The following is a 13,086-nucleotide window of genomic DNA, read 5'->3' on the forward strand; positions in this document are numbered from 1 at the left end:
ACCTTCATCATAAGCTCTGATCTCCTTCCCAAGGTTTTCATCCACCTTCACACTTGCACTCTCAACTATCTTTTTCAATCTCTTGGTATAACATTTATAGGATTTTCTATTTGTTGAGTATCCCAAAAAGATACCTTCATCACTTCTAGCATCAAAATTTCTAATATCCTCATCTCTCTTGATATAACATTTGCTACGAAATACTTTGAAATATTTCATAGTAGGAACATGACCAAACCAAAGCTCATAAGAAGTTTTACTGGTATCACCTTTGATACAAACTCTATTGAATGTATAGACTGTAGTGCTAATAGCTTCTCTCCAATAAACCTCTGGAACATTTCCTTCAACCAACATGGTCCTTGTAGCATCTAAAATAGCACGGTTCTTCCTTTCAACAATCCCATTCTGTTGTGGGGTCCTAGGAGTAGATAACTATCTTTTTATTCCATGCATCTCACAGAAAGAATTAAACTCATCAGAACAAAACTATCCACCTCTATCAAATCTCAGACACTTCAACTTCAATCTAGACTTAGTTTAACCTTTAGCTTTGAATATCTTGAATTTCTCAAATGCTTATGATTTTTCCATTAAAAAGACAACCCACATAATTCTGGAATAATCATCAATTAGCAACATAAAGTATCTATCACCCTGTACACTTCTAATATTTGTAGGTCAACATAGGTCAATATGCACAAGATCTAGCAATCCATCTGATGTGTACCATTTAATTTTGAGAGAAATCCTTTTTTTCTTATCCAACTGACATTCCTTACATACTATATTAATAGTGTGAATAATCTTAGGTAGATCCCTAATAGCTTGGGTAGAACTAATCTTGATCAATGAATCAAAGTTTACATGACACATCCTTCTATGCCACAACCAACTCTCATCTATCTTAGCATTCAAACAACTTTTCTCACTAGCATTCAAAAGGAAAATTTTACCTTTAGTCTTAGTTCCAGATGCAATCTCTATACCGAAGGCATTCAAGATCTTGCATTTACCATCTTTGAATTGTAGATCATAACCCTTATCAACCACTTGTCCAACACTCAAAAGATTATGCTTTAAACCTTCAACATACAAGAAATCATCCGTTTTATGCTTACCATCAAAAGAAATAGAACCTTTCCCACGGATTACATAGGCTTTGTCATCTCCAAATCTAACTATTCCACCATCATACCTTTTCATGCTTACAAATTTTCTTTTGTCACCAGTCATGTGATGTGAACAACTGTTGTCAGTCACACATTCTCCTTTTTCTTCTACCTTAGCAGCCAAATATTTTTTCTCAATAGGGAGGCTAGTGGAATCAATAGACACAAGAATATCTACTTTAATGGCAATGAACACAACTTCATCTTCTTCTAATTCTTCATCTCAAACACCTTCATTTGTAGCATAATAACAGTTCTTCTGGTTCCTAAAATTTATGTTAGACTTATAAGGCTTATCATACTTCTCATACTTCTCATACCTATCATTTCTATCAAACATATCATGTATGTCATACTTAGCCATTCTCTCCAGACATCTAGAAGCAAAATGTCCTATCTTATTACAAGAAAAAAAATTTAAGGGCAACTTTCCATCATACTTACCGGCACCTTTAGGCAATCCATGGGCAATCAATACTTCAAGATCATCAAACTCTCTTTCTTTCTCTTGTATTTCTCTCCTTCACTTTCATATCTGGATATCCTGCACTCATCAAGATTATATTTCTTCTTATCTGATACAGATGCTGATGCTTTGAATGTTGTCTCAGATTCTCCATGTGATTCATCAAATTCACTTAGCTCAAATGCAGCAAGTTTTCCAACTAATACATCCCTTGTCACTGTAGTTACACTCTGGATCTCATCAATAGTGGCAACCTTATGTTTATAGGAAGGAGGAAAAGATCTTAATACCTTAGCAACAATCTCATCTTCTTCAATCCTTCCACCAGTAGATCTGATACCAAGGACAAGCTCATTGACCTTAGCCATGTATGAATGTATGTTCTCATCATCTCCCATATTCAATGTCTCATATTTTCCTTTCAAACTCTACAACTTGGAAACTTTCACTTGACCATCACCTTCATACAAGATGTCAAGATTCACCCAGATCTCATGTGTGGTATGAAGTTCCATAATATTTCTCATTTTACAATTAGTCAGGGCACCGAGTAATGCTTCCTTCACTTTGATGTTATATTCAGTTTCCTTAATCTCATCAAGAGTGGATGGTCCATTCTGAGGAACAACATAAGCATTCTTAGTGATCTACAAATAATCTTCTCCAAGACATTTCAAATGCACCTCCATCCATTTCTTCCACACAATGTAGTTGCTTCCATAAAACCTTAGATTGTCCTTCTTGAAAATAATGCCTTGAGCTTCCATTTTGGATCTCCTCAAGTCATTAAGCTTCTACCAAAGAATCTAGCTCTAATACAAATTGTTAGCAGCAATCAAAAAGGAAGACTATGAAGGGGTGAATCAATCTTCACTAAATACACAAAAAAATAAACTTCCAAAACATTAACTAATAAACCACGACAATAATATATAACCAAATATACAACACAATACACAACACCAAGATTTTGATATGGAAAACCCGGTTAAGGGAAAAACCGTGGTGGGAACCTACCCACAATAAGATGATACTCTGTAGTAGTATGTGAAAATAATATAAAGGGGAATGCACATGCATTCAGGCTCACTTCCTAGAGCTCACTACTCAAAAGGTATATGCCTGAAAGGATACAACCCGCAGGGAAATCTCACTGACTTACAAAAATGATTTCAACTAGAATCCAGAAGAAATGAGTTGTAATAATAGCATCTACAAATGCCTGATGATAGTTCTAGTTAAGCACAATTATCTGCCCTGCAATACTAATCTCACCACATCACTTCTTTGAATGATATATTCATTTTCACACATTTACCTCTCTCTAATAATTCAGAAACAATATCGACACCTAAAATTTATAGGTATATCACCTATATATACAAATCATCAACCTTGATAACAAGGTCGGCTACACCCTCAACCCTCATCTCATTATTATAAAATTTACATTACATAATACAAATATCGACCACCAAACAAATATTATGATTTACATTACATAGCATGGGCCTAATTCAAATGCCAAAAATGATTACATCCACTAGAAATCCTACCAAGATCAACTGCAACACGCTACACCACTGGAAATACTGCATAACACAAAAATTATCAACAATTCATAGAAATCACAAAAAATTTTCCTAACAATGAATGCGGAATGCTAAAATAAATAGGACATGACTAGGAAACACCATAAATCACATTAGAATCATCCAAAACACTTGCACCAACATCTCTTTTCAAATCTTCATTTGCCAATGTCTCAAGGCTCAAGAACACAACCAATCAACAATTGTCATGAAGAAAGATAACTTGTGGTGTGCCAAATCATGAACCATCTGAAATGAAGATATACAAGATCATCCCAAACAATAATCCAAAATCTCAGCACAAGATTTGATCTCATCGGAATATACCAGAGGGAATATCGGATACTACAAAATAGTGATCAGCAAAACCAAACTATAAAACTAGACCAAAAACCTTTTCCAAACTCATCGGAATAACTAATGGGAATATTTTGACATCAATGAAAACAACATATCCTAGTAGTAGTAATTAACAACCAAATCAAACAATTTCCCCAATAATCCAACAATGATTATAATCCCAAGTCTAGGTTCTGGTGAGGAATGATATATTCTAATAGAGAACCTTTCTGGAATAGGCAATTGTAGATGATAAAGACTAAACAATGATTTTTGATGCTAAAAATTGTTTCACTTGCTAATTTCTATGCGTTCTCACTCAAAATTTCTTACGATGACAATTGGAATGGATTCTAGGCAAAAAAGGGTATTTGAAACTGTGTTTAAAATTTCTTGAAAGTGAGTGGAAGTGCTCACTATTTTGGATGTACTAGATCATATGCATGACTCTGTTAACCATATGCATTGGACTATGGTGTACATGCACTATTCTGGACCCTAAATGCATTGTTCAAAACTTTATATGTGCTAAACTATATTTGGGATGTGCTAATCTTTTTTTACATCATATGCGATAGAATGATGATTATATGCACTACAATAGGAGTTATATGTGATAATTTGGGAGCTATATGCACAAAAAAAGATATCGTATGTGTCACTAGGTGACTCAAATATGCAAGAATGTTTATCGTATGTGACAAACTACTTTTACTAAGTGTTTTGACAATGATAATGAGTTTTCTAGATTTTAATGTTTTTGTCTAGCAATGACTAGATGTCTCTTTAGTGAAGTGATCATGAAAAAATAGTAATCACTTTTTTAATCACTTGTCTTTCCTAGTCTTCTAAACAAATAATGTATGTCCTAGGCTTTAAAGAAGGCCCAAATTTCCATGAGTATAGCACAAAGAAGACAACATCAAGCAAAACTTCCTAAGGAGGATTGACTTCACTACTAATTCTTAGCCCACAACCTGGTACCATGTTTGATCACACAAACTTGTCACCCCCTAGAGGGAAACCATTATTTTTCCTTTGTCAGAGCAATGAAATCCCATTAGGAGCCTTGCAATAAGTACTCAAAAAGGGAGTTCACACTTAAGCTCAAGAGGGACATATGATGAGTGTCTTCTAGAGAGATTCTTCCCCCTCCATGCACTGAGAGAATAGAAGTGTTTGGAGGTGAACCAGGTGGCTTCTACCTAAAAATAGGTGCTAGTAAGGGCATCTATTCAGTGTTTTGGGGTATAAACCCACTTAAGAGGTCTCCTATCCTTGAAAACCAAGGTTTTACGCACCATAAGGTTACTGGAGGAGAGCTATTAAGATCAAGCCATGATAATCACTAAATATGAACCAAAATTCTATTAAGATCAAGCTAAAATAAAGTTAAATGGATGTATAAGTCAATCATAAAAATAGCATTATGGCATTAGAAACTCAAGGATCCTCAAAATGCTAGAATTTGATCTATTTATAGAATTTCCAAGACTAGAAATGATGTGACAACTATAGACACCCAAAATTGTCCAGTCTAATTAAATAAATATTTTATTTATTTAATTATCTAAGCTTAATTCTTCTATTAATTAAATAAATCTTTAATTAATTAATTAATTAATTTATCCTCTTCTAGCCTTATTTCTCATTTAAATAAATACATTTATTTATTTAAATTATCCTTTTCCTACATTAAATAAATATCTTATTTATTTAAGTGATCTCACTCCTATTTATTAAATAAATATTTATTTATTTAATTAATTCATTAACCCTTTCTACCCATGACACATGTCATTCATCTCTTAATTCATACACTACCTACCCCTTTCATTATTTTATTATTTTCTTTACCTACCCTCTAATCATAGCTGACCTCCTTTTACACCTCTCAATCTTATCCCTCCATTTCATATAATGTCTTCTATATAAGGAGATGTTTCCTTCATTATCAAACCCCCCATTGACTACTTGACTACACTACGCTTTTGAACATAGGCGATCCTACTTGCAATCACATTCCATTCTTTGTTGAGCTCTTGTGCACATATAAAATCTTAGAGAAAATATATCAAGCAAGATCAATGGAGATAGGAAGAATGGAGCTCCAAACCCTATTAGACATATGATGGTATAATCTTTGTGATTTCATTTGATTTGCATTGTCTTAGGTAATCTTCATATGTTATGGTGGATCTTTGTTGTTGTTAGGATAGGGTTTTGTGGTTGAATTCATTTAGCCTTTCAATATCATTATTATTTTTATCCATTATCACCATAAAAATTTTGGCATGCCTGGTGGGACTCTTGTCCCTTTTTGCATTTAACATCCTTGTTGCAGATTTTGTAGATTTGACATTTTTGACAGCATTTTGATATTTTCGCGTATGCGCACTTTCGGATCACGTTTTTGATTTTCCGACGCATCTGCGACATCTGAAGTCACGTCTATGTTATCGATAGCATTTTATTTTGCATATTTTGGAAACCACGTTTGTGTTCCTGAGTCGCATCTGTGGTATTTTTAGACGTGTTTGTGTCCAGAAGTCGCGTCTAGGTTCTGGAGCCACGTTTGTGTCTCACAGAACCATGTCTGTGTCACAAAGTCATGTATGTGTTGAAGGTAACCACATCTGTGTGCATCGGTTTCAATTTTTTTTTATTTTTTTGGGTCTATTGATTTGGTTTTGAGTTTTTGCATTTAAGGTTTCAGATCTCGTTTATTTTGAGCTAACATTTTCAGATCTAGCTAATGAAATTGGTGCAGCTTGTCTTGAAAGCAAAATTGTTTTTGTTGAAGGCCCCTATTTTCACAAAGTCTTTTGGATTTAAAAATATACCTAACTTGTGTGCTTGCAGGAAGGGGTGATTATTTGGAACAATCCAAACTACTAACAACTTCTTGTTGCAGGTCCTTGGCAAGGGTTTTTGGATTTTTATTATGTGCCTTGTTTTCATAGACTAGCAAACACTTCAATTGGTGCACTAAAATTGAATCATTGTCTTTTGTGTCTTGAGAAATAGGCTCTTTTTGTTTAATCTTTAGAGGGCCTGTCTTCCCGTGTGGTCATTAGGACTACTAGTGAGAAGAGAACGACCCAAGTGGCAGCAAAAGAAAAGCCATCTTCTTCAAAACCACTATAAATAACTGTATTCATGGTGAAAACTATGAATAACATGTGCTAATTAGTTCATACCGACACTATGTCTCCCCATAAACCCGTTTGATCAAATTTATTTGATCAGTTGTAGGGCGTAACCCCTACCAGCTAGGAGCCTTCTGTATTTACAGAGTTGAAAGTGCCACATGTATGGCCACATGAGTGGATGCCCTTACTAGCACCTTTTTGTTTTAGAAGCCCAAATCCTTCTAGTTGTTGAGGTAGGAGGTCGGATCTCTAGTAGCGACCCACACACATATGGTTCTTAGTAGAGATACAAAGTTCACCACGGGGAGTTTTCATGGGGACTGATGCTTAGCTGACCTGAGGAGTGAGTGCCGAGGGTGGAGCCAGTGAGGTCAAGCATCTAAGTATCTACTCTGAATAGCATAGCCTCAAGGGTAAAACCCCATGTGGGATCAACAACTATTGTCTTGGCCAGCCATAAGAATTGAGCTTGACTTATTTTAAATATTCAAAACATTCAAGACCAAACAGCAAAACATTGTGTCTTTTATGTCTTCAAGTGTATGCAAAACATTTTTACATCAAAAAGCACACTTTTCTTGGAGTCATTTTGGAGTCTAGACACTTACAAACATTGGGTCTTCATCAACACTATGTCCTCTTGTCACGAAAAATAGTCAAACAGTCAGATTTGGTCACAACAAAATGACTTCACAGATTGAAAAAAATTGCACAAATTTTGCAAAAATGAGTCTGTGTCTGACATAATAGCATCTGTGTTGTATAACCACATCTGTGAAGGGCAGAAATGCGTCTGTGTTTCCAGAATCAACAGTGCATTTTACAAAAATCTCATAAACGTGTTTGTGTTAAATAGAACCACATTTGTGTCAGGAAATCGCGTCTGTGAAGTATACAGGCACGTCTATGTTCAAAATTGAAAAACTTTTATAGTCCAGCAAACAAACACAGTCAGTTTCAGAATTCTTGAGCTTCCTAGGTTGTTTCTCTAGGTTTTCATCTAGCGTTCAACCTATCTTTGGGTCTCACACAGTCCACCATTGCTTTACATCTTACATTACATCCACATTTCTCTAAACTTGAGTCAAAAGGTCACTTGTTTGTCCTCATCATACTTTGTCAACACACTACATACAACAACACTTTGCTAAGTGGTCCCTCATCAAGGTCTATCACTTTTGGGTCTCATTTGCCTTACTTAGAGTCAAGGTCAACTTACCTCATCAAGAGAAACTATCCTCTCTTTGGAAGTCACACTTAATCTACTACATACATACTTGGTCTTACACTTTGGACATTGCAAGTACACCTCAGATTCATTTACATTCCATCCAACTCTTGGTCTTCCATACTCTTTCCATTTTCATCTAGTCTTACTCATCTTGGTCAATACCTAGTTCATGGTTGAAACCAGTCTTCAAAAATCTAGGAGAGAAACTAAAGAGGCTCAGGAGTCTACAAACATGAGTGTCTATGAGTATGACAATGATGTCTTTTTCAATTCTAATCATACTACATTACCTGACATGGATGCCTATAGAAACATTCCAAATGTTGAGAACATGGACACTACAAACAACAATGATACACGCAATGATGATATGGACAACTTTTTAGTATATTCAGTAGATGTGGAAGAATCCATTATGAATCCCCATTTCAATCGGCTGATTGAGGAAATAATGAGGAGGGATAGACAATACTTCTTACAAATGCTAGCACAAAGTGGAGCCAAGATACCTCATGATTTTGACATGTCTCAAATAATGGAAAATCAACCTTTGCAACAACCTCACTCCAACATGGATCAAAGAAGGCCTAATAGTGGAGGCAATAGAGGACCACATCTTGTTCCTGAATCACCATCATCTTTGTTTCAAAAACCAGAGGTCCCACATACACATGGTCAAGCATATGATACTCACCTTCGCAGACCATTATGGAAGTCTTATGCAGAAAAATATGCTCAATCACATATCAATGCTAAGGATCAACCACCAAAGCAATTGGATATTCAAAGGCATGCTCAAAATTTGGACACAAGGAAACCCCATGTCAAATTTGGGGGCAACACATTAGAACATGACATGCTTGTAGAGTATGGTATACATGGACAAAGCAGATATTTCGTTCCTCAACATGACTCTATACCAAGTGGTCCATATATGCAGCATCATTATAGACCTCCTCCATATGAACATGTGTATGATCAATATCATCCATATATGAAACATGCTCCTCCTCCAATTGGTGCCTCAAGCATGGGCAGTCGATCTCCACCTAAGAATAATTTGGAATAGCAAATCAAGGACTTACAAAATAAAATGGAGGACATAAATACACCGAAGCCAACTTACACAATGAGAGACATATGTCCCTATCCATTTGACAAGAGCATTCCAATGCCTCCATTTCCTACACACTTTGTGATGCCTAAGTTTGATAAGTATAGAGGAAAAGGAGTTCCTAAGGTACACATAAGATAGTTTTTCATAGCTTGCATTGAGGTAGCTTCAGAAGAGACATATTTGATGAGATTATTCCCACAAAGCTTAGGTGATCATGCTATGGAATGGTTCTCCCAACTTCCACCTGGAATTAAGTCATGGGGTAACTTAGCTGAGGCATTTATACAACATTTCTCATACAACATAGAGATAGACATATCAGTCACTACTTTGTGCAACACCAAGCAAAGGGATGGAGAATATTTTTCATCATTTTTACAAAGATGGAGGAATCTAGCCAGCTGATGCTCTTGTGAAATTCCACAAAAACAAATGGTAGAAATGTTCACCCAAAATTTTAACAAAGACATTGGCTATGATCTAAGGAAAGCTTGTTTGTCCACCTTCAAGGATGTCATTGAAAAAGGCTTAGCAATAGAGAAGGTCCTAATTGAACAAGGAGTCATTAAGATATTCAAGGAAAACAAAGATGACTTTAAAGGAAAAGACAAGCCAATATTTTGGAATAGAAACAAGAACACAGTTAATGATGGTGTTGTTGACGCCAACACAGTGCGACCCAAATTCATTTTTTCTAGATCAAGTTCTACAAACAATCAAGTGAATACTCAAACAACTTCTAAATCATGGAGGAAGTACACTCCATTGGGAGAACCACTTGAGTCAGTCTTCAAGAAGCTAGTGGAAAACAAGGTAATCACAGTTCCAGATTTTCCTCCATATGAACCAAAGGTTAAACCAAATTGGTGGAATGATGATGAGTATTGTGAATTTCATAAGAGAAATGGTCATAAGACAGGAAATTGTCATCGACTGAAGAACATCATACAAGATCTCATTGATAGAGGTGACATTGAGATTGAGGGACACTCATCCAATCAAGAACATGATATGTTTAAGGAACCATTCCCAAAGCATGACAAGGGAAAAGCTAAAGCCACAAATGACCAAACCAACTATACCAAAGCAACCTATAACTATGATTCAACTATCAATCATATTTCGATGGACAATTACATCTCTACCATTATCATCAAGGACAAAACGCCTGAGAATTCTATCCAAAGACCCAAGATTGTCCTAAAAGGCATTGGATCTTCTTTCGAACCTACCTCTGAATGTAATGTTACAACTCATCGAGGTAAATTCACTTTGCAAGGTGCTCCAGCTAAAAATATTGCTTCCTCATCAACCAAACCTGAGTATGACCTTGTAGAATAGTTAGGGAAGACACCCACACTTATTTCAATTCTTGAGCTCTTATGCATATCCCCTGCACATAAAGCTATTCTTGACAAAATCTTGAGAGACACTGTCATTCCTACTGATCTGAACATGGACTATTTTCAAGCCATGGTGGGATACCTTTCCATTGCACACTCTCTCACATTCACAGAAGCTGATGATGCCTCCATAAGTCAGCCACATAATGCACCTTTACACATTGAATCCTTCATACACAAACATCAAATAAAATGAGTCCTGGTAGATGGAGGAGCAGGTCTAAACATTTGTACATTGAACACTATTAAACAATTGTGATATTCTAATAAAGTTGTGAATTCTACAAACAAAATTACCATCAAGGCATATGATGATGAGGAATGTTCTTCCAAAGGCACAGTCACTTTACCTCTCAGAGTTGGACAAGTTACAAAAGATGTGGTTTGTCAAGTCCTTGATTTAGATCTCACATACAACATACTTTTGGGACACCCATGGATTCATGAAATGAGCACAGTCCCATCTACATATCATCGATGTATCAATTTTCCACATAATGGAGTTGAAGTGACCATCAAAGTGGATCCAAATCCATTCATATATTGCAACAATCTGCAACCTCGATCATAAATAACAATCCCAGTCAATCGAGAAGCTATTCCTTCATTAGCATATGTGGATCCAGAATCCTTGAAACCTTCTACATCAAAACAAGTAGAGCTCAAAAAAAAATTTCAAGATTAAAGATATGGGATGTGGTGAGTATATCTTTCATGTTGATCAACTCCCACTATCTCCTAAGGTATTCACTTGATAGAAACAATCTATAAATAATTTGCAAGGAATTGGGTATGAACCACCTAATATTGTGGCTACTAAGTTTGAATGCAAATCTCCTCTAGTGGTGCAAGCACCTCTTGATATCAATACTCCTAAGAGTGGTTCCAATGAAGAATCTATTGAGCATATCGCTAGCCCTCTTGAGAACTCACATAGCCTTACCGTTTCATTCAATCATTCCATTTCCACTCTGCTCCTAGACTTGGATCAACAAGAATCACAAATCAAGCTATCAAAAGAAAAATCTATAAGTCAAAAATAAAGAAAAATCATTCAGTCCAAATCAAAATCAAAAGCTACTAAAATCTGCAAAGATCAAAGTCAAGGATAAAAATCCTATGAAGAAAAAAGAGCAAGAGATGATCTCCCCTAATATCAAAATAACTAGGGGCAAAATTTCTAAAATTTCAAGTCAAAAAGCATACTTGTTGATCCTAAGTCTCCATCATGCTATCCTACTTTGACTTCTTTTCACAATTATAAGCCTTCATAACTCATCCACTTGTTCCACACATCCATCCCCTTTTGGTGATATATCATGGACCTTTAATGGATCTTCCTCAAGGGATTTTGTTATCAAGGATGCCCAAACTTCTTTAGGTGACATGCATACGGGCCTGTATAGTCCACACACTAGTAATTCTATCTCAGTTCCTTTATCAAGGAAGACATACACTCAAGCTACACATCATTCAATCAAGGAACATTACAGCTACAATCATAAATCCAAGCCTAACACATTTGAGGTAGGTGATTTGGTTCTCAGAGAAAACCCCAAAAATCAGCAAGATAGAGAGAAGGGCAAGTTTGAACCAAACTGGCTTGGTCCTTACATTATTATAGCAACATATGGATATGGGGCATATTAGCTCTCAAGTATAGAAGGTGAACCTTTGGAGGATCCTATCAATAGCATGCACCTTCACAAGTTTTACACATAGCTCTTTAGAGTATCCCAATTCAAAAATACAAAAAAATCAAAAAAATTCAAAAATACAAAAAAAAATTATAAAACAAAAAAATCGTTACTTGGTGAAAACTTGGCAAACAGGCGCCTTGTGCAACAAAAAAAAATTGAAAAATTGAAAAAATTAAAGAGAAATAATTTTTTCCAATGGTGAAAACCACTTTGGTGGCACCCTGGGCAAGTACCATGGTGAAAACTGGGTCACCAATGCCATGCGTAGAGACATTGCTCCTCCCTCCTTCAAGATTCTCTTTCATCACTTCACTTTGCACACTTTGCACACACTCACAACCAATTCATCCATAATAAACTTACCCATTCCCATCATGGCTTGTTATTGATCTACCTAAGATTGGTTGGCCATTCATAATAAACCTCCTTTTTCCTCCCTTTCCATCCATAATAAATCAGATCCTATCTGTGGCTAAGGCAAATCCTACATCTAGTGATGGGTGTGGAACTGAGAACATCACATGTTTCGAGGAGTACAGTTTCTTTCAGTTTTCTTCAGTCTATCCACACACAATTCGCAATAAAGTAGCATTTGCATCACAGATCTGCAATAAAGTATCAGTTCCATGGATTCAGTCAGTTTCAGATGAGACAGCAACAACAATGGACTTCAACAAATCAAATCTTTCAACAAACTCAGACAACATATGGTTCAGTACTATCTATCCATTTTGTGAAAGTAAACATTGTGACCACAATCAAATAAGACTTATACAAGTGACAAGAGACACTAAATTTGAGGACTACAGTGGATGTTGATGTCGAGTCTTGGTTTTCTTTTGATTTCATCTTTTTTGGTGACATGTCTTTTAGCTTTTTCAGGATGTCTCTGACTAGAGATTCTATCTCCAAGA

The sequence above is a fragment of the Cryptomeria japonica genome, chromosome 6 (genome assembly GCF_030272615.1).
Source record: "Cryptomeria japonica chromosome 6, Sugi_1.0, whole genome shotgun sequence".
Classification (NCBI taxonomy): domain Eukaryota; kingdom Viridiplantae; phylum Streptophyta; class Pinopsida; order Cupressales; family Cupressaceae; genus Cryptomeria; species Cryptomeria japonica.